Consider the following 19,583-nt stretch of genomic DNA (forward strand, 5'->3'; position numbering starts at 1 on the left):
TGTGCTCTGCACTCCGTCACCTAAGAGCAGTTCTTGAGTCCTCTCCACATGATGCCTGTTGTGCCCAGTTTATTCATTCCCTCTCTTCTGGCCCTTCCAAGAAATCTCAAGTTGTGTACTCAATTTCCCAGAATCCCCTCCGTTTGGTAGATTGTGTGATGAGCACTTTAGTTTTGGTGGTTGTCCAGCAGGTACATCTCATTATCTTTTGGAATCTTGTGGTGTTGGCAACAGATTTTATGATGACGTGAAAGAGTACAGAAGGGGGCTCAGCACCCTACCCTTGCCGGTTCACCCGTCTGCACATGCTGAGATTAACTTTGTGGCATAGAAGATGGGAGTTTTTTTCTCCAGACCTCTTCATAGTTGCATCCTTTTGAGTTTTTGTTCTGAAACAGTACGTTTTTGGGGGTCTGTTTAGTTTGCAAGTCAATCCTTTCACTTCTCGTCCTGTTTTTCTATTGTATCCTAGTGCATTGTGCAATTCCAGTCTTCCCTGTTCTTTCCTAACATCAGCGTGGCTCCTATTACAGCAGTTGCTTGAAGTCCTGGCATGTGTTGACTTGATGGCCGTCTCACTTTGATTACTTAGTGCATCTCAATGCAAGTGTGTAGGGCTGCTGTTTCACAGTATGATTGACGGTTCTGCAAATCCCCTGGCATTATGAATGTATTAACAGTCCATAACCTTAATGCCCGAGATTGAATCTTTGACTTCATTTCATGTCGAGTGCATATTGGGATTTGGAAAGGACTTCCCGGCCAGTCTAGTCCCAGGGACATCTTATTGATCTCCTTATTTAATCGCTTGATCTTTTATTATTCTGTCATGTGAACATTCCTGAACGATTCCAAACTACTCCTGTCATTCTCCGATCATTCACCCTGCTCTGTGAGGTTTGCCCTTTTTATTTTATCCCACTATGACAATGAATGAAGTAGATGGGAGCAAATGACACTGCATGCTGAAAGATGGTGTTAAGTTTCTAGTGTCCTTTTATTGGATTGTCTATGCTATGTGGGGGTTACTGTGGGGCTTCTAGCCTTGCTATGATTTTTTTTTTCACTCTTTTTCTAGGTGGTGTGGTTCTTTACCTTCTGATAGTGCAAGTCTTTCATTGTGTCATTTGTTTCAGTCTACTCCATTTTTTGTTTGATTTTAAAATACTTCATTTCTCTTTGGGGATTAATCTTTTTATGACCGAGGGGGGGTGGTCAGCCATATTACAGCAACCCTGGAACAATTTTCAGGTTAAGGGCCCAGTGGAGTAGAAGCCTTACTGGCAGGAACGGCACTTGAACCTGCAACCTTCCAGATGGCCTACGTCTCCGAGACGCCATTGTGGATTGTCCTTGTAAGGAAACAATTGGGGGAGCAAACGCAGGGAGAGGTGAATTGGTAAGAAAATGACAATACAGACGAGGCTGTCCTCCTAAATGTCCAGCGATGGCCTTTTAATTATTAAAGACGCCCAGTCCTTACAAGTCAAAGGGATACGTAGAGCTGTGAACAGCAAAAGTGAAGTGAGATTCACAAAGTAATCGCGGCTTTTAAGTTCAATATCCGGCAAAAGAGCTGCTGCTGTAAACATTTTGACTTGTCTCATCTAATTGTATACATTTTGAAAAGTTTATTTAATAGGGACGCATGCAAGCACAATGTTGGAAGTCAGGAACTGGAAAGGAAAGATTTGGAAGTCAAACTCGGGTTGTTTAATCTGGAGGTGGCCCCCCAGTTACTGTTAAGAGTCATCCATAGTGTGTGTAGAAGTGGGGAGCCAAAAAAATGAGACACGCCTTAAGACTTAAACTATAAGATCTGCAGATGTCAAGTGACCTTTACACCACATTAGGGGTCTTAAGATGAGTTTAACGCAAAATCCATTTTGTTTATAATGGTGGAGTTTAAGTAGAGCTAGTAATGTGGGAGTTTTAATGTTGCTGCTCCTTTTCCTTTGGTAGTAAAAGTTCTCTGAGCATAACTCTAAAGTGTTAGCCAGTTAAAAACCAATTTGTTTTTGTAAAATTTAAAACCATTTCATTTAATTGATTTACTATTCTGCCAACCAATGGGCAGCCTAGAACTTCAATGCTAAACTCGTTTCCTCTGTAGGTGGGTGATACTTTTTGTCCCTGAGGTGAGGTTTAATTTTACAGAAGCTGTGCGTGTGTGTGCGAGATCCAACAGCCGCCACCTGAAGCCCATGTGAGCACTTGTGGCCGCCGCTGCTGTCAGTGACAGGCTTGTAAGAGGAGGTCCAGCACCTCACGTGCCAGTGGTCCCAGTGCTCGGTGGATTTGTCTCTGTATGTTCCGCCATTGTAGTCCTCTATCGGTGAGCTTGTATCTGCAGTCATGATGTGGAGTAACATTCTTCTCCCGTTGCGTTTGTCTCCTGACCTTAAGGCCTTTCATAAATGTTTTCACAAGCGCTTTTCAGCTTGATAATTGGTTATGAATATTGCCAGCCCTGCATTGACCCTGCAGGGTCCCCTCATGTGCCACCTGAATACCTTGGCCAGGAATTGCTGTTTATAATTGACTGGCAGATATTTACAGAAATAAGATTGGATCGTCTGCGACTGCAGGAGGCCTCCCTGCATGTGTAAGGTAAGCCACGTGAACGCCGGTGCTGTGGAATTACTGCGTATTCAAGCCAGAACTCCTTTATCCTTTGTAAATGCTGTTGTTCGTGTTTGATTTCTCCTCCAGCCATTCCTGTTGTGTTGATTTAATTTGGGTGTGTTTTTTGTCTCTTAAGTTTGTGCCTGGCAGATTGAAACGGATTTCCAAACCCATCAGCCCTTTTTGGAATCGTGGAAGATGAGTGCAATTTGAGGGTAAGTCTAAGGTATGCAGATATAAAATAGTTTGGTTTTCAATATTTGGTGCATTTTCTCCAATGCAGCTCAGATTGTGGGTACAACAAATGAATTGTAATTTAAGAAAGAAAACTCTGCAAAAGTAGTCAACTGCTAGGACTTGAAGGAGGACACGGTGGGCGCATGTCGCTTCCAGCAGCTGCATGTTTGTTGTGCTGCCGAGCCTCCCTCCATACCTGTGGTAAGCCACGGGAGTGCAGGTACAGATGTGGAGACACCGGTCCAGTCCTGTGTGCTCCTCCCTGAGCCCTCCGCTCTGATGATGCCACCTCTGCGTTTGACATGTACCTCTGAGTGGTGGAATGAGCTGCCCACCCCATTCCAGATTCTGGGTCCCCCAGTGTGTGTGTGTGTGTGTGTATAAAGCCTCATGTTTGGTTAAATTCCATCTGATATTGGTGTTGTTTTTAGGTCTTGTATGAATTGTAACTGTTTGTGGTGATGTCACCATTTCTAATAACGCCGGTCCTTAAACCGTCCCCCAGACTGATGTTCACCTGATTGTTGTTAGACAACTAAGCCCATGGTATTTGACCACAAAGTGTGGATCTTGCTATTGAATGAAGTGAAGCAGTGATGTGGCGCTCCTACCTCCGCCTCCTGTAGCGTCCAGTTTACAAATCACCTGATGTGTGCATACTGGCAAATCTCTCAAAATGATCAAATGGCCCTAAAGTCGATGCAGCAATAATGGTGGACTTTGACGGATTGGCATTGTGGTAAATGGGCCTACCCAGGCATTACCGGGGGGGGGGGGCTGGTAAGAATAGCATTTACCTTATTCGCCTACCAACATTTCAGGTCTGCTTCAGCGGTGCCACGTGACGGGGCTGGCACACCGGCTGTGGGTTGCCACGGAGGCCTACGTGGTTTCATAAGCAGTCCGGTCCTCGCTAGCAGCTTGTCACTCACCGCTGAAGTCTGGGGGTGGCGTGAAGTGTTTACAGTGGAGAGGAAAAGGGAATTTTTAGGGATTTAGAGGACCAAGATGAATCCCCTGATCCTAAAGTGGACCAGTAATGAGGCGAGTTTGACCATCAGGTTTTATTTGCATTGTCAGACTGGAATCTTATTTCACTTTTCACAACTTCATCTCCTTCTATACTCATGCATATTTGTCTTTCAATTTTGAGTTGGCTGAAAATTGTCCCAATGAAGTAGTAGGCGCTGTAACAGAAGCCGGAGTGCCCTCCAGGCCTGCTTTGGTTTTCTATTTCACAGCTGCGTGTCTCGCTGGTGTTTCACAGTACGATTCACTTGTCTGTTAAACTGTTGTAAGCTCAGTGTCTATCGAGTTTGTGGCCTACAGTCAGTTTGTCATTTCAGTGCAGTGCTGAGAAGGCCCAGGCGTCAGTGACTTTAATGGGATGTCGCTTGTGTTGCAACTCCTTTATAAACAGCAACTTGGCTGACTGATCCAAGTTTACAGGCTGCAGTTCCCAAGTGAATCTTTAACTTTGGTTTTCCCAGCCCGTCAAGTGAGTAGGAAATGGCAGTGGAGACAGAAGTGTCTGAACGGGACTTCTTGTGCTGTTAGTCCAGTGCCATTGGAGGGACCCCCGGGAACGCACCGATTTGGTAATCACTGTGTATTTTGGACATCTTGATGATTTGTGCAATTATAAAAGCAGCTGTGTGAGGTTATACTATGAAGCGATTTAGAGATTGGCATAGTTAACGACATTAATGTATTTCTGTGAGGTTTGTCCCCCAAATTACATCCTAATGTGACAATTAACAATGAAGAAAGTAGATGGGAACAAATGACGTGGAGTGCTGAAAGGCCTGACACAAGAAACTTAGTGGGTTTGTACGAATGAATTTGTGGTTTTGTTTGGGGGGGGGGGGTAATTTTGGTGTTTATAATCTTGGGGTCTGTCGTCTTTCAGATTTAAGGCTTTGTGGTTTACTTGAGTTTCAGTAGTGAGTCTGAAGCTGAACAAGCCTTTCAGCCCTCTGTCATTGCACTCCTCGGTCCCGGAGTAGAACACCTGCATTGTTAGTTATCTTTATTAGGATACAATTAAAGAAGTAAACTTGACACAAAGATGATTTGATAGGAAAACGACTGACTTAACACTATAAAAGTTAAACTATAGTGGAAAATGTTAATCTCACACATCTGCTTTTTTCTAAATGCACAGTAAGAGATAAGCAGATCAATTAACTGGGCAGACTGGGAGAACCAAAAACCTGCAAAGTGGGCCACAGAGCTGGGAGTGGACCCCACTGTAGGCGTAGTCACCGACCGGAATATAAACCTGCAAGCTGTCTGTTCTCAAGTTTGCTTTTCACTTCTTCCTAAACGTTGCACTCTCTCGTCCCATTCCTTGGAAATCACTGCGTACATCTGATTGAATTTATAACTCTATTCTCCAGGTCAGACACAGGTTGCTGTTTCAAGAGGAGCTCGAGTGGTTTTGATTTAGGGACACAGTAGTCCTGTTGGTGTTGCAGTGAAGGACAAATGTTTGAGTTTATCCTTAAATAAAAATAGATGGACAATTCTGTTTTACCCTCATAAGCTGCTAGGTTTTAATGTACAGCTTTGAATGATCTTTAGATGGCAAGAAAAGGTTTGTGAAGCAATAGGCGGGCACAGCGGGCATATGGTAGTCTAACTGTTGGCGTTCTATTTGCTTTAAGCTGTGTGTGAACGCGTATGGAAATGTTTTTGAAATGTGACCCCCAGACAAGCCTTAAACACAACACCACAGGCGGTTTTTCTCCATTTTGTTTTTGTATGAGGTGTCAGTTGCTAAAATCATGATAATGAAGGCTGCACTTTGAATGGTTTGTTATCTCTTCTTCAAACGCTGCTCAACATGCAGCACTTGCTGTTGCCAGGATAACCGAGAACGTAGCTGTTGGTGACACAAGACTCTCAAATTTAAACGCGGGTTTGAAGTTCCCAATCAGGCTAATAAGTCGGCTTTCAAAGCCTTAGAATTCTGTCGTCGGACTCGTGGCTTTCAAGGCTAAGGTTGTCAATTCTGGAGCTGACCCTACAGTTGGCTTACACGGGGCATTTTATTCCATCGCATGCCAGTAGTCCAGACCTTCATGGCATGTGGAGAAGAGAATAAGTTAAATTATATCAAAACCAGGTGGCAATCACGTGTCCGGCTTCAGGGTGGTATTAGGCTGCTTCACATACTTCATTGGCTCTTTATGACCAACTTACGTTGTACCCCAAAAGTTAAGACCTCATGCTGCCAGTATAAAATGGTAATGTTTGTCATGTTGTGCTCACTTTTTTCCTTTTCAGGGCTTTCATATAGAATTTTAATTGTTAGATGGGAGCCGCTGTGTGAAGTTTTGACTGCTTGAATCATTGTGCAGATTTCTTCACTTGGACTGACCGCAAAGCACTCTGGTACTGCACACCCTGGACACCAGAGCTGTCTTTTTAGTTCGCTTTTATCGTTTTGTAGGCCAGTCTGTTCACCTCCTCCTCCTCATAGCAGGAGAGTTCTTGGCCACACTACTCCAAATGGTCTTCCCTGGGGATCTTTGTGACAAAAAGTGCCCTCCCCAGAGGTCCTCACATAACTCCAATTCAGATTGTACATTTTTTCGACTGTCTGATGGGGGGGTTAGGAATAAAAACCTCCTCCTATAAAAGATCTTTGATATAAATTAGTCACTCGGAGGCCCAAACTACACCTCTGGTATTCCAGCTCGCTTCTCCAGCTGTGTTGGGTAAGTTAGCCAGTAGAGGATTGACACAAGTGTAAGCCATGGCATTATGGGAGTGGGTACGGACACACCTGCTGCATCCAGTGTTCACCGCTGCAAAGCTCCTCATTTGTAGCTCTGTGTGCCCCCCAGTGGTCCTAATGGGGGTTAAGGTTTTCTCTGTATGTTCTTTCGTGGAGTGTCCTTTGTTCTGCACTCTGTCCAAAAATAAAGTTGCACTTGATGCCTAGATGTGGGGTGCCATGTTTTCACCATTGCATTTCTCTCTTGACCATAAAGCTCTTGTTTTAAGATCCCTGTGTTCATGTTGGCTTGTAAGTCACTAAAGGTGCCGCCACCTGAAGAATTTGAGATGCAGTCCGTCCCTGGTTGACTATACAGGCTTCATTTGTTAATGGCCGGACTTGTCCAAAAACTGGTCATCCTTAATAAACTGTTTACAAGTGTACTAGGCATCGCTCTGTCAGGTAATTCATGTCCGCCCTGTTGAAGAATTAGTCTATTAAAGCCCAGTGCTGTTCATATTTTTATTTCTGACTATGCTGTGTTGACTTTTTTTTTTTTGTTTTTTGGCTTTGCTCAAGTGTATGAATCTAGATGACCGAAGTGGACTCTTGAACATGGCACCTCTAGTCCCACAGATGGCAAGGGTGGAAGATCATGTGTGCATTATAGAAGGTGAGTCTGTCATTAAGGTCTACAGATAATATTAAATTGAGAGATTTGGGCAGAATGTCTGCAGCAGATATTCATAGACAAGCCACATGTAATTTAAAGCAATCTACTGAACATTCAACTTTGATTACACATTCGTAAAATAAAACTCGAGGCCATGGGAGAAGTCTGCTTCAGCTGGGATGCTCTCATATCTGTGTCTCCCTCCTAATTTATCTGTAAGTCCACATTGACATTAAAACGCTTTTACTGCAGGATTTGTCATACAGCAGTTTGCAGAAGGCAGTAATGTGAAAGGCAGTGATCCTGCAGTTAAACCAGTCTGACTCGGACTCTGTGGCCGACTTCATCATTTGCAGTCATTCCTCATGAAGTTCTCGTCACCCTCGGAAAAGCCTTCAGCAGACGTCCAGGATCCTCCCATGATCACCTTTTAACAGGCTGGCAGAGCTACTTCTATCAATGGTAATTAGAATTTTGTTTTCACCAGGTCGCTGGTGCTGTAGTTTGTTCTAGGACAAGTGTTTCTTTCCTGCATAGGCTTTGAACCAGACCTATGTATAATAAAGAGATCTCTTGACCGTTGTGTTAGTGCGGCCTCTGCTTCAGAATCCATTCACAATTTTATCAGTGCTGTTACGGGGTTTCTGTTCCTCTCTTGGGTGTACAGCTTTACCTTTCTGTGACTTAAGTCAGGTGGCTTGTGAAGCAGAAGTGTTATCTACAGCTCCTTCCTTTGCTGGTACACTAAAACCTTTCTACCTCTTTCAGAGTTTCCAAGTAATGAGGTTGACTTTTGCAAGCAAGCATTGTGGATGAGGAGTTTCTTCATACTCGTCTCCTGTTCACTGGGCTAATCAATCTACTTGAAGAGGAACCCCAGAAATGGAACCCATGTCCTGCTGCTCATCTCACTCCACCTGGATTCTCTCGTACAGGTCATTCATTTCCCAATTTGACAAACTGGTCCTTCTACAGGAGCCTCTCTTCCTAGCCCTACCTTGATCTCCTTCTGTTGAACACATAACTACAAGTTCTTGGCCTGTAGCAAACTTCAGAGGAGAGCCAAAGTCCACAGCAAGCTGTTTGTAATGTGACTGGAGTGGCTGTGTCCCTTGTAAATACACCACCACCACCAATACCCTTGTATGTAGTCTTTGTGGCAAATTCAGCACTAAAAGGGCCTCTTGCCAGGCTAAAGTCTCATTCACTGTATTTATGTAGGAAGCACCCACTGAGGGGAAGTGGGGTGTCGGTGGCAGCTAATGGATCAGACCTCGCAGAGGAGGAGTTATTGTAGAACTCCTCCGCATAGCCACACTGGTCTGTTTGTGTTCTTTCACAGCCCCTTTTCAAAGACCAGGAGAAGATTCGCTCCTTCTCACCTCGGGGACTCCTATTTCTCCAGGTCTCTTAATCTCGTCCTTTATCACCGCAGGTTCTTCATGGCTGCTCTCACTCCTTTCATCTGCCCTGGCTTTGTTCCTTCCTTCCTTCCTCCTAGATTTGTTACCTGTTTGACGCTTTAACTCCATGGCCTTGAAATGTTGTCAATCCTGGGGCTGTGGAGGCCGCTTTCCTTCTGCTGGTCCAGACTCAGCCTGTCTGATGGAATTCTTGGGGATTTTCCCTCACTTATTTGTTTTCCATTTCTAGCATCGTGCAGTGCTGATTTTATTTCGTAATCCTTCTCCTTTTCACCTTTTGAAAGTCCAGTGTCGGCTTTTCAGGGAGTTGTCACCTAAATAAATGCAGTGGTTGCGTAACGAGTTTGTAAGTCAAGGTTATGATGCACATTCATTTTGTTTTATTAGGTTTAGGTTGTTGGGTCATGTGACAGTGGTTTGTCACCAGACTAATTCTAGTATAAATGTTGCCCACCACAAAAGTAGTCCACATCCACCAGTATGAACTGGTTCTCACAGAACTTTTGTCTCTCGCTAGCACTGCCTGCGATTTCTGCCTTGTGTTGGTATCTCCTGGCCTTTCCTGTCGCTTGAACTCTTGTCTCATAGCCGCTGTTTGGAGCACTGGCTGTGGCCGTGGACCCTCGGCAAAATAAACGTTTGTAGTTGGTCTGTTAGTAATACGGGTAGAGTGGAGTTTGAATTGTGTGGCTATGATGTAGACTTAGTTGGATGGAGTGCCATTCAGTCGTGATTTGTTCCAGGGTGTGTGGTTTTTTTTATTTTTCAAAAGTCCTCTTTAGTGAGGTTGAAGTCTGTATTCTACTATCCATTGTCTAGGTGACTTTTTTTTTTTTTAGTGCTTTTGTCATATCCAACTTTAATTTGGAACGAGTAAGATATAACTTCTAGTTGGTCATTTTTGATTTCTGTGGCCTGTTGTATCTATTAATGTCCACTAGGTGGGGCTGACGTCCCATTTCTTAAAGCACAAAAGGGCCATTGGGAAGAGTTAAAGCCAAATTAATGCTAAAGATTTAAATAAATTTATTCTGGTCTTGGGTTATTGAGCCAGTTAAAGCCCACCAACCAGTGCACGGCTCAGAGATCTGAATCTTAATGGCGACCTTTCAGGGCCCTAGGGTCACCATTTCCTTTAGATCTCTCGCCCCATGCCTGGTGAGGGAGAATGTGGCTGCCCAGACCTGGCACTAGTGCCAGGATGTCGATGTCCAGGTAAAGTGAAGGATAGATTGCCACACTTGTATTCAAGGGTTGGTTGAATTTCTTGGAAGACAGTGCAGTAGAAAAGGACCCCCTGCTAGTGAAGACTGGAAATGGAGGAATCTCCTGACTTGGATTGAGCTGTGTGAAGGATGAAGAGTAAAGGGCAAAGAAAATGGTGTAGCGGAGACGCAGACAGATGAGGTTTAAATGACAGAACCAGAGGAAAAGAGGCAGTTTGGAGTCCACCTATATAAACCGGGCAGTGTCGTCACAAGAACAGGTCTTTAATAAAGTAGTAGTGGCTTTCATAAATATGCCATAACATATCCGTGATGGTCCTGGGGGCTCGTCACTCCTGAAGGATTTCAGCATTGGGATTCTAAAGCGTCGGATCCCCTGGACTAGCTGATGGCTTTCGGCAGGCGCTTTTCTCCAAAGCAAGTTAACGCTATCCTGTTAATTCTGCAAGAGTAACCGGACAGGTGGAGTTCTCTCCTGTAACTAAAAAATACAAGATTAACAGTACAAATATTTCAATTTGTGGTTTTGAACTTATTTTGAGTGAATTCCAAAATGAGCTGGCTTTGTAAGAACACTTAAACTGTTGTCAGAGCGAGCGTCTGGCTTACGTAGGCTTGTAAGAGTTGGATTTGCATCGCTGGAGGAGTCCAGTAGATTCCGATTTGAAACATTGTGTACTCCTGGGGTGTTCTGTTTGGCCAAATGTGTCCCTTTTTTATGGTGTGCCCCATCTTTAAGGCTTTCAGTGTGAAGTCCGACTTGCCAGTCTGTAAAAACCACCTTTTGTGCCGAGTGCTCCGACTTGTCTGGCGTGTGCATTTGAGAGGTCGTGGACTGCTTTTTGAAATGCTAAGCTTGACTCCGCAGTTTCGAGCAAAAGCTTTTCCAGACAGGAGTTTGCTGTTCTCTTTCTGTCTTCACTTTTATCACGTGTCACTGTGCTGAGCGATGGCATTACTGAAACTTGAAAAGAGAACTGGCAATATCTGCAATTTATTAAAATATTGATTTACGTTTTAGATTTTTTTGTTCTTTCCAGGATGGAGACAAGGGGCCTGCCGTCCTACTTAATCTTGTGTAGTTACCTAACTCCTGGTGGCCAGTGAGGTGGATGAAAGGCCTTCATTATTGCAACTTTTATCCTGTTATGGAATTAAACAAGTGTGTCTGTCTCCTTGGAGGAGGAGATGCACCCAATGAGCTGTGAGCAGCTGTCCCATTCCAGTGAGGCAGTTGACGTTACTCAAATTGTTGTTCCCACTATTGTGACATTTGGCCATACTAACTGAACAAAGGCCACTGGAAAGCCTAAACGTGTGGCTGGCATTGTCTGTCATTGTGCCTGTGGCTGCTCTAAGTGAAGGCCGTGCTCGAGCGTCCACTTTGTCCTGTTGTCACTTGACTCCTCTAATGCTGTGACTTGTAATGGTGCTGCTAGAACAGACATTATGAAAACCCAACTGGACAGTCCACACTAAATTGGTGTGGTTTAGGAAGCCATGGCAGTGCCCTTTAGTAGGGCAACTGAGATACGATGAACACCCTGCCAGTATGAGATGCACAACACGTATTTAGATGGGACGCACTTGATGTCCATTCTAGTTTGGTGGATTCGGACATCGGTGGATGTCAGATCTTGAGAGTAACTCGACAGCAGTTGGGCCTTCATCTGATTTACACATACGGTGGGTTGAAGACTTCAGTCGCCATCTGCCTTTTCAGTTTGGTTGTACGGCACACAAGATCTCGGAGAACGTAAAAGGCCTCTTCTCTAGGTTGTCTACACAATGGCTGAAGCTTCACTACAGCATTTTTCATTTGACTGCAGCTCTAATCGAGTGTCTTGTATTTTCTGTCGTTTCTCGGTGTTCTTCCTGCTGCCCGGTGTGTGGTGTTTGTTGTTGGCTGCTGTGAATTTCATTGAGCTCTGTGGTCAGGATGTTGTTGCCCTCCTCGGTTGACGTGTACCCTTTAATTTGATTGTCCTGTTTGTTGGACTCGTTAGCACAAAGGCAGACTCCACTATCTCCTCTCACCTGATTATGGTATGTCTTGACGTATAGGGTGACGTCTCTTGTGTGGCCAGAAGTGCTCAACTCCCATGAGCCAGGAAGGCACCACTAATTCTTTGTTTACTGTATATAGCGCTCTTCTCGTGGTGCTGAGTGCTTCAGCCGCCAGTAATGCGTACCACCCAGTTGGATGATGTGATGGCAGCCATTTTTGCACCAGTACTCTCCTCACATTAGCTGTTAGGTGGCCAAGTATGAGATAAAGCCTCAGTAAATCTTGTTTTCTAACACATGGAGTCCTAGGCTTGGCATGACCAGGGCAGGGCTGGGCACAGCCACTCCAGATGAAGTCCTCTTCGAGACGTGAGCACAGCAGGTATTGCTTGTGTGTGTTTGTAGTTTGTTTGGACTCTTGGACCCTTCCATCTCTTGCCTTTCTTAGAATGTGCAGCCTGAACTTTGAATTTCTACCTGGAAGCTCCTTTAAAGCAGCCTGTCAGTGGGTTTGGTTTTGGAGTTCACTGGGGTCCTGCTTTCTCAGCTGCTGTCCAGTCTTCCATGGCTCCTTCTAGTTACCAATCCACCCCCCTTACACAGCTCACTTAAGTTCAGAGGTAACCCCAGCAGAATTCTGTCCAGAGCCCCATGGGTCAGTCCCAGGTGAGATCCCACCAGATGTGACGGGCAGCCATGTACTCCAGTGGGTGGGTTCAAGCTGGAGAGCTGCTTTTGTATGTGCGGCCCCCCCAGGTGGTTCAGTTCAACACACACACACACACACACCATGCATGGCTTCTAAAGCTGGCTCTGACCCTTTTGAGATTTCTCTTCCAGGTTCACGTGACCCTACCAGGATTTTCACACCACACTTCACTGCAATACAAAGGTTTCTGGTGGTGAACTGAAAAGGAGACACCCCCCCCCCCCTTTTAAATTCTCAAAGGGTGACATTTGTAAGGTGATAAACTGGCCTGCAAGTGTGTGTGTAAAAGGAGCCGCAGGTCTTTAGTGTCTACACCTCCGTTTTAACTGTCGAGGGTCTGCACTCCCCGCCTGTGAAAGCGAAGGCTTGACCTTCCTTTTTGACGTCTTGTCAGATGTTCTGAGTGTGGCCCCTGAAACTTTCCTCTTAGGGGGTGTCACACTGTGCTCGGCTGCTTGAGCATAAAGGGCACCTGGATGTGACCTGCCTGCTGTCCTGCAGTCTTAGTGAAAACTCTACGGTAAGAGCTGGCAGTCGGACATTTAGCAACACACACTCTCTTCCCCTTTGTCTTTTTTTGTAGAGGTGCTCCACGTTTTATTTCCCATTGCAGTGATTGACTGTTTCTCCATTTTTTCAGTGAATAACTTGAAGAGTGAAGCAGACTGTGAGCCCCCCAAGAAAAGGAAGATCTGGTGAATGCCAGGCCTGGCTGCAGAGACCCCGAAGGTAAGACCCCAACTTGTGTGTTCAAATGTTGATTCCAAGTGTCGCAAAGGGGTCGCGATTGCTGCTGTGTTTCACCAAACTGTTAAATTGTAGGGCCTTTGTTTTAATTCTGTAAAAGTCTTGACACTTCAGATACAAATCAACCTAAAATTAAAGGGAATTTACTATCTAATTAAAATAACCCTCCCCTGTACCCAGAAGTGTGCAGATAGGTGGGGGGTCACATCAACCCAGAACATCCCACCCCTTCCTTTTAAAGCTTGAAGAGTGAGGACCACCATAGTTTCACTGCACCACACAGGCTAACCCAGTGGTTCTCCACCTTTTTAATGCCTTCCGTCTGTCCAGCACTTTACATAGTGAGGACCCCCTTTAGCCCCCCCCCCCCCGTCACTGCACTGGTGGCATTGGGACCCACATTCAGAACACAGGGTTCGCACCCCCCACTAGGTGGGGTCTTATCCAAATACTGGCTGCGGGGCCTGAACAGGCCTAGTGGCAGGTGGATGAGCTCTCCTGAACTGCAGGTGGGCTGCCTGGGGGGGCCGGAGGCGGCTGCAGTTTTTAAATAATCCCAAGCCCCTTCTTTGTATTTGAGCACCAACAGAGGAGCTGCTGCGTTACTTCAGTCCAATACCAATTCAATTAAACTGGTTGGAAAAAAGAGCTGTAGCCACAGGGACCCCCAGGCTTGAAGCTGGAGTGGGGGGTCCCCACATTCAGTTCTGGGGTGGCACTGGCAGCAGGTTTTCAATCCAATCCACTTTGATAAATTGGTGCCTCGGCCTAGTAAGTTCTTGTTGCTTTGACAACTGGCTGCCAGTCTGTGTGTTTGGCCGCCATGTTTCATATTCCTTTGAATTCCCTTTTCCTGTGCCGTTTACTCCCTCACCTGGTGTGGAGCAGTGCAGACACGGGTGCGAATGACACGGAGTTCTAAAGGGTTCAGTTCACACAGACAAGCGTTTGCCACGATCCCCTTGCAGACTTGGCAAATGACCGAGAGGTGCTTGTCTGATTAAGGCAGGAGTCTGACTAGTCGGTGGGGACACAAAGGGGTCATTGAAGTAGCGACTCTGCTTGAACATGTCCGCAGCACTCCTCGCTAGTTTTCAGTATTTGGGTACAACGTGGGGAACAGAATTTAAGGAGACCAAAAGTGACACCAAAAACTCATTTGAGGTTCTTCTACATGTAGAGCTCTTGTGCAAATGCAAAGTTAAAAAAGGGAGAACAGGCCGCCTCGACAATCTGTGGTGGTCTGCTAGGAGTGAATGCCAGTAGCCACAGCCCACCCTCAGCTACACGATCTTAGAATTTCAAGTCCTGAATATGAACCTTTTGCTCAGCCTCATAGGTTCAGGTATGCAAGGTGCCAATAGGGGGGTTTCACGGAGGGCTTAATTAAGCAGGGTTATGGACGCATTCAGACGTCTGGAACTGCAGCGTGACCCTCGAGGGCCCCCCAGTGCCTGCAGACCACCTCTGTACAAGAGTAGCAGGACTAAAACGGCAAATGTGAATTTGAAGCCTTTAACATTTGGCCCTAAATTGGTTTAATTTGGACAAAGCTCTACATGAGAATTAAAGGGCTATAAAAATATATTCTATTAGTCTCTCTCCCCAAGTCAAAGTGGGCACAATGGGGGGGTGGGAGCGTCAAACCTTCTTAAAGATGCCAGCTGATAAAACTTTCAACACAATAGTAATCCTTCTTTCATTGCATTGTTTTATCCAATTTGTTTTTAAGAATATCGTTTTCCAGAGCCAGTGTGGTTGAGTCCCTTGGCACCAACAAACTAAACGGTGACGTGGGTAACTTGTGCCCATTTATGAAATGTTTTTTTTTTTTTTTTAAACTGCTGTTTTTCTCTCTCTAGGCAGTTCTGGGGTCCCAACAAAGGTGTGCCACACTTGGAGCAACAGTCTGAGTAACTGGGACCACTGAATAAGGAGCTGTGAAGACTTGAAGCAGATAGCCAAAATAAAGCGAGTCCCGTCCTCCATGACGTGGCCACCAATGAATGAGGACTACAAGACTGGAAATGAAGAAAAGCAGCCGCATAGCTGAAGGACCCTCTGAGCCTGCACCGTCTCTCCTGTGCTGATACTTTTTTCTGATTCATGAAGGGTGCTGTTGTGGTCTTTTATTCCACACTTGGCAAGACTGTGACCTGGTGACTAGTGAAATGGCTTGAGTTTTACAAAAAGCCCTCAAGTTTGATTGGAAGAGCACTGTGTACACTTGAGACCCCAAACTCAGTTTGATTTATTCCTTATCTGTTTGTCCCCATATTATGTAATCCGACTTCTGCTTTGTTAACCAAGTCATGAGAGAGGATTCTGTTATCTGGGCCTGTAAATGCAGCAAATTCTTGTTGTTGTTGGGTTTTTGTTTTTTATTAAATGTAACCTCCCCTTTTGCTGTAATTTTGAAATGAGAACCAAAATATTAAACCTCTGAAGTATCTTCTGTGTGTCTATTTATACACTATTTATTTTAATAGTTACTCCATTTCCTACTAATGGAGTCACAATGGCCACCAATATGGTGAAATGTGTTGTCCTAAATGTCACCAAGAGTGGGGAGAGCAACTGTTTGGTACTGAAGCTGGGATCCTCCATCTTGATCAAAGATCCTCATCATCCTCAGTAAACCCAACTGATCAAGGGGCACACTGTGTGCTGAAATAAGAACAAAGACGACACACCGAGCCATTGTGCCCTGTCCTGGATTGTCCTCATCATTCACTTCTCCTGGAGCTCAGCAGGTGAGGACGGGACCCTGGAAAGAAAACAGAGGGGAGAGGAATACACGACACAATCTGGGGGGGGCACTTCCTTTAATCATAAATGAACATTCACATTGTCTAATAAAGTTCTTTACATTCAGTCATTTACTTCAAGAGGCAGCTCTACCTCCAGAGTCGAGAGTCCCCCTTTGGGACTTGGTCTTTCTCTCGGGGGGGGGGGGATGGAGAATGGCAGAGTCCCCCTTTGGGACTTGGTCTTTCTCTCGGGGGGGGGGGGGGAGGGAGGGATGGAGAATGGCAGAGTCCCCCTTTGGGACTTGGTCTTTCTCCTCGGGGGGTGGGGGGGGGGGAGGGGGGATGGAGAATGGCAGAGTCCCCCTTTGGGACTTGGTCTTTCTCCTTGGGGGGGGGGGGGATGGAGAATGGCAGAGCCCCCCTTTGGGACTTGGTCTTTCTCCTTGGGGGGGGGGGGGATGGAGAATGGCAGAGTCCCCCTTTGGGACTTGGTCTTTCTCCTTGGGGGGGGGGGGATGGAGAATGGCAGAGTCCCCCCCTTGGGACTTGGTCTTTCTTTGGGGGGGGGGGAGGGATGGAGAATGGCAGAGCCCCCTTTGGGACTTGGTCTTTCTCCTTGGGGGGGGGGGAGGGATGGAGAATGGCAGAGCCCCCCTTTGGGACTTGGTCTTTCTCCTTGGGGGGGGGGGGGGAGGAGAATGGCAGAGTCCCCCCTTGGTCTTTCTTTCTTGGGGGGGGGGAGTGGCAGAGTCCCCCTTTGGGACTTGGTCTTTCTCTCTCTTGCTTGATGAAAATCAGTTTGAAATTTTGTGTAGAACACATTCAGTCTCCTACTAATGGAGTCACAATAGCCACCAATACGATGAAATGTGTCATCTAAATGTCACCAAGAGTGGGGAGCGCAACTGTTACTGAAGCTGGGATCCTCCAATTCAGTAAACCCAACTGTTGTTATTTCATCACAGTGTGAAACTTGATGAAAGACCACAAACCGAGCCGTTGTGCCCGTCCTCTCCTCATTCACGCATCTGAAGCTCAGCAGGCGAGGATGGGACCCTGGAAAGAAAAGACAGAGGGGAGAGGAACACACGACACAATCTGGGGGGGCACTTCCTTTAATAAGTCCTAACTGAACATTCACATTGTCTACTTGAGGCAGAGGGACTTTGCCCTTCTTCCCAAACCCCCGAGAGAGAAGACCGAGACCCCCTTTGGGACTTGGTCATTCTCTCTCTCGGAGGGGGGGGGCGATTGGCACAGAACCCCTTTGGGACTTGGTCTTTCTCAATGGGAAGGGTGGGAGAGGTAAGTCGGGTGGTAGGGAGAGGGTGGGCAGGGGTGGGTGCGGGTGGGCAGGGGTGGGAGAGGGTGGGAGAGGGTGGGAGAGGGAGTGTCATAAGAGAGACTAGAAACTAATAAAAAAATGACTCAAAGAAAGTCTCTCTTATGACATCTCCGCACCCACCCGCTCCCTCCTGCCCACCCACACCCTCCCTCTCCCACCCCTGCCCACCCACCCGCTCCCTCCCTTGCCCACCCCTCCCCCCCCACCCACCCACACCCTCCCTCCCTCCCTCTCCCACCCTCGCCCTCCCCTGCCCACCCACTTCCCACTCCCCTGTCCACCCACCCGCCCACCCGCTCCCTCCCTCTCCCACCCCTGCCCACCCACCCGCTCCCTCCCTTGCCCACCCCTCCCCTCCCTCCCACCCACCCACACCCTCCCTCCCCTCTCCCACCCTCGCCCTCCCCTGCCCACCCACTTCCCACTCCCCTGTCCACCCACCCACCCTCCAGACTCTCCCTTGGCCTAAACTACAACACCCAATGGCCAACTTGCAGTTGAAAAGCAACGACCACAGAAGGCCGGCTAAGCAAGCAGCTTAACTACTAAGGGCATCTGTGCATTTCTAGACCCAAAAAAATGCTCTCGCCATACAAAGCTGTAAGACAAAAGCGAGAACATAAGCGAGAACATAAAAATCACAAACAGAATGAAGCAGGCAGCCATATTGCCTCTCGTTATTTACGTTTGCCCCATAGCTGTAAAGTGAAAAAGAAATCCCTCCTAAAGACGGAAAAGGAAAAATCACAAACAGAAAGAAGCCGGCAGCCAAATTACAGCTACGGGGCAAACGTAGATAACGAGAGGCAAAGTGGAAAAGAAATCCCTGCCGCAGTGTGAGCAGCTCCTCTCAGCTTCACGGTTCCTTACCTATAAGAGCCGCAGCGCGCCTCTGCTCTGCTTTTGTGAAGAGTTCTTGACAGCCACGCCCTCTGCTTAGCAGGCACGCCCCCCTCGTGCGAATGTGCGTCAAGTGCCTGAATGCCAATATGCCAGTAATTAAGCTGTTTAACGACTCGTTTCAAATCGTAAGCTCTGCAGAAAAATAACCAAATGACAAATTAATGTCGCCTCATATAGTGAGAACACATCAAAAAATGTCAATACATCCTTTTCGTAAATTATGCTGCGCAACTTTGGGAAGAAAAAGAAATCAGCTCAGCGCGGGAGAAGGCGTACAAAAGTGATTGGCAACGCCGAGGACACGCCCACTCCCGTACTATACTGCACTGTACCGAGCATAAACAATAAGAGTCAAAGCGGCGGCGTGCAGCGCAACTTCAACTTCTCGACCGTACATCAGTTTTAGTTGACTACCGAGCCAACGGCTAAAAGGCCGATCAGCTGCACATACCACCTAATACGGATAGCTACCGTCGAAGTTGCTGATGAATCGCGGTGGAGCGGAGGGTAGGGTCGGTAATCACAAGTCACGAAGCATTGTGTTCGAATCCCACCGTGTACTACGCTGTGGGGTATCCACGGGGTACTCCAATTCCAAACACATTCCAAAACATGTAGGGAGGCTAATTGCTTTAAAAAAACAAAGAAGGGAAGCCTGTTGATAATTCAACTAACAGCGAAATAAAGTAAAGTCGCTCCAGCAGTCCAATTAATAGAATAAAAAGAATCAACACAAGCCGTCAAAGACTCAGTAGCAGCGAAATGAAACACTTCGAACAGCAGGAGTCGCTGTGCGCATCAGTGTGTCTGTAAAATGGCACCGTCATTTTACAGGGACATCTCTCACTAAACAGACTTATTAACATTAATGCTCAACAACATTAACCAGGAAAGACACACGGCGAGTGAAACGACAACAAGAATCAAAGTCTCACAGCGACAGAAGGCTGCCTAACAGTCAACAGCGACTGATCACCGCCAGCGCCAAATACAAATATTTAGGGCGGAGTGGTGGCTCCGAGGCTAAGGATCTGCGCTGGTATCCCGAAGGTTGCCGGTTCAAATCCCCGTCACTGCCAAAAGAGATCCTGCTCTGCTGGGCCCTTGAGCAAGGCCCTTAACCTGTACAATGGCTGACCCTGCGCTCTGACCCCAAGGGATATGCGAAAACTACCAAATTCCTAGTACAAGAAATTGTATAAGGCAGAACAAA

General features: G+C 46.5%; 1 long non-coding RNA gene across 3 annotated transcripts; it reads left to right on the forward strand.

The window, feature by feature from the left end:
• Positions 1-16: 16 nt before the first annotated feature.
• Positions 17-15,824, forward strand: LOC127526233 (uncharacterized). 3 transcript variants are annotated; one of them, XR_007933870.1, is made up of 7 exons: positions 17-2,610; positions 2,776-2,840; positions 7,166-7,259; positions 7,512-7,721; positions 8,028-8,194; positions 13,266-13,354; positions 15,235-15,824. It is a non-coding gene; the product is annotated as an uncharacterized LOC127526233 (long non-coding RNA). The 3 variants fall into 3 exon arrangements; XR_007933869.1 differs by having other exon boundaries at positions 18-2,610; positions 2,762-2,851; positions 8,028-13,354; XR_007933868.1 differs by having other exon boundaries at positions 18-2,610; positions 2,762-2,840; positions 8,028-13,354.
• Positions 15,825-19,583: the final 3,759 nt, after the last annotated feature.

Source organism: Erpetoichthys calabaricus, chromosome 18 (assembly GCF_900747795.2).
Source record: "Erpetoichthys calabaricus chromosome 18, fErpCal1.3, whole genome shotgun sequence".
NCBI classification, from domain to species: domain Eukaryota; kingdom Metazoa; phylum Chordata; class Cladistia; order Polypteriformes; family Polypteridae; genus Erpetoichthys; species Erpetoichthys calabaricus.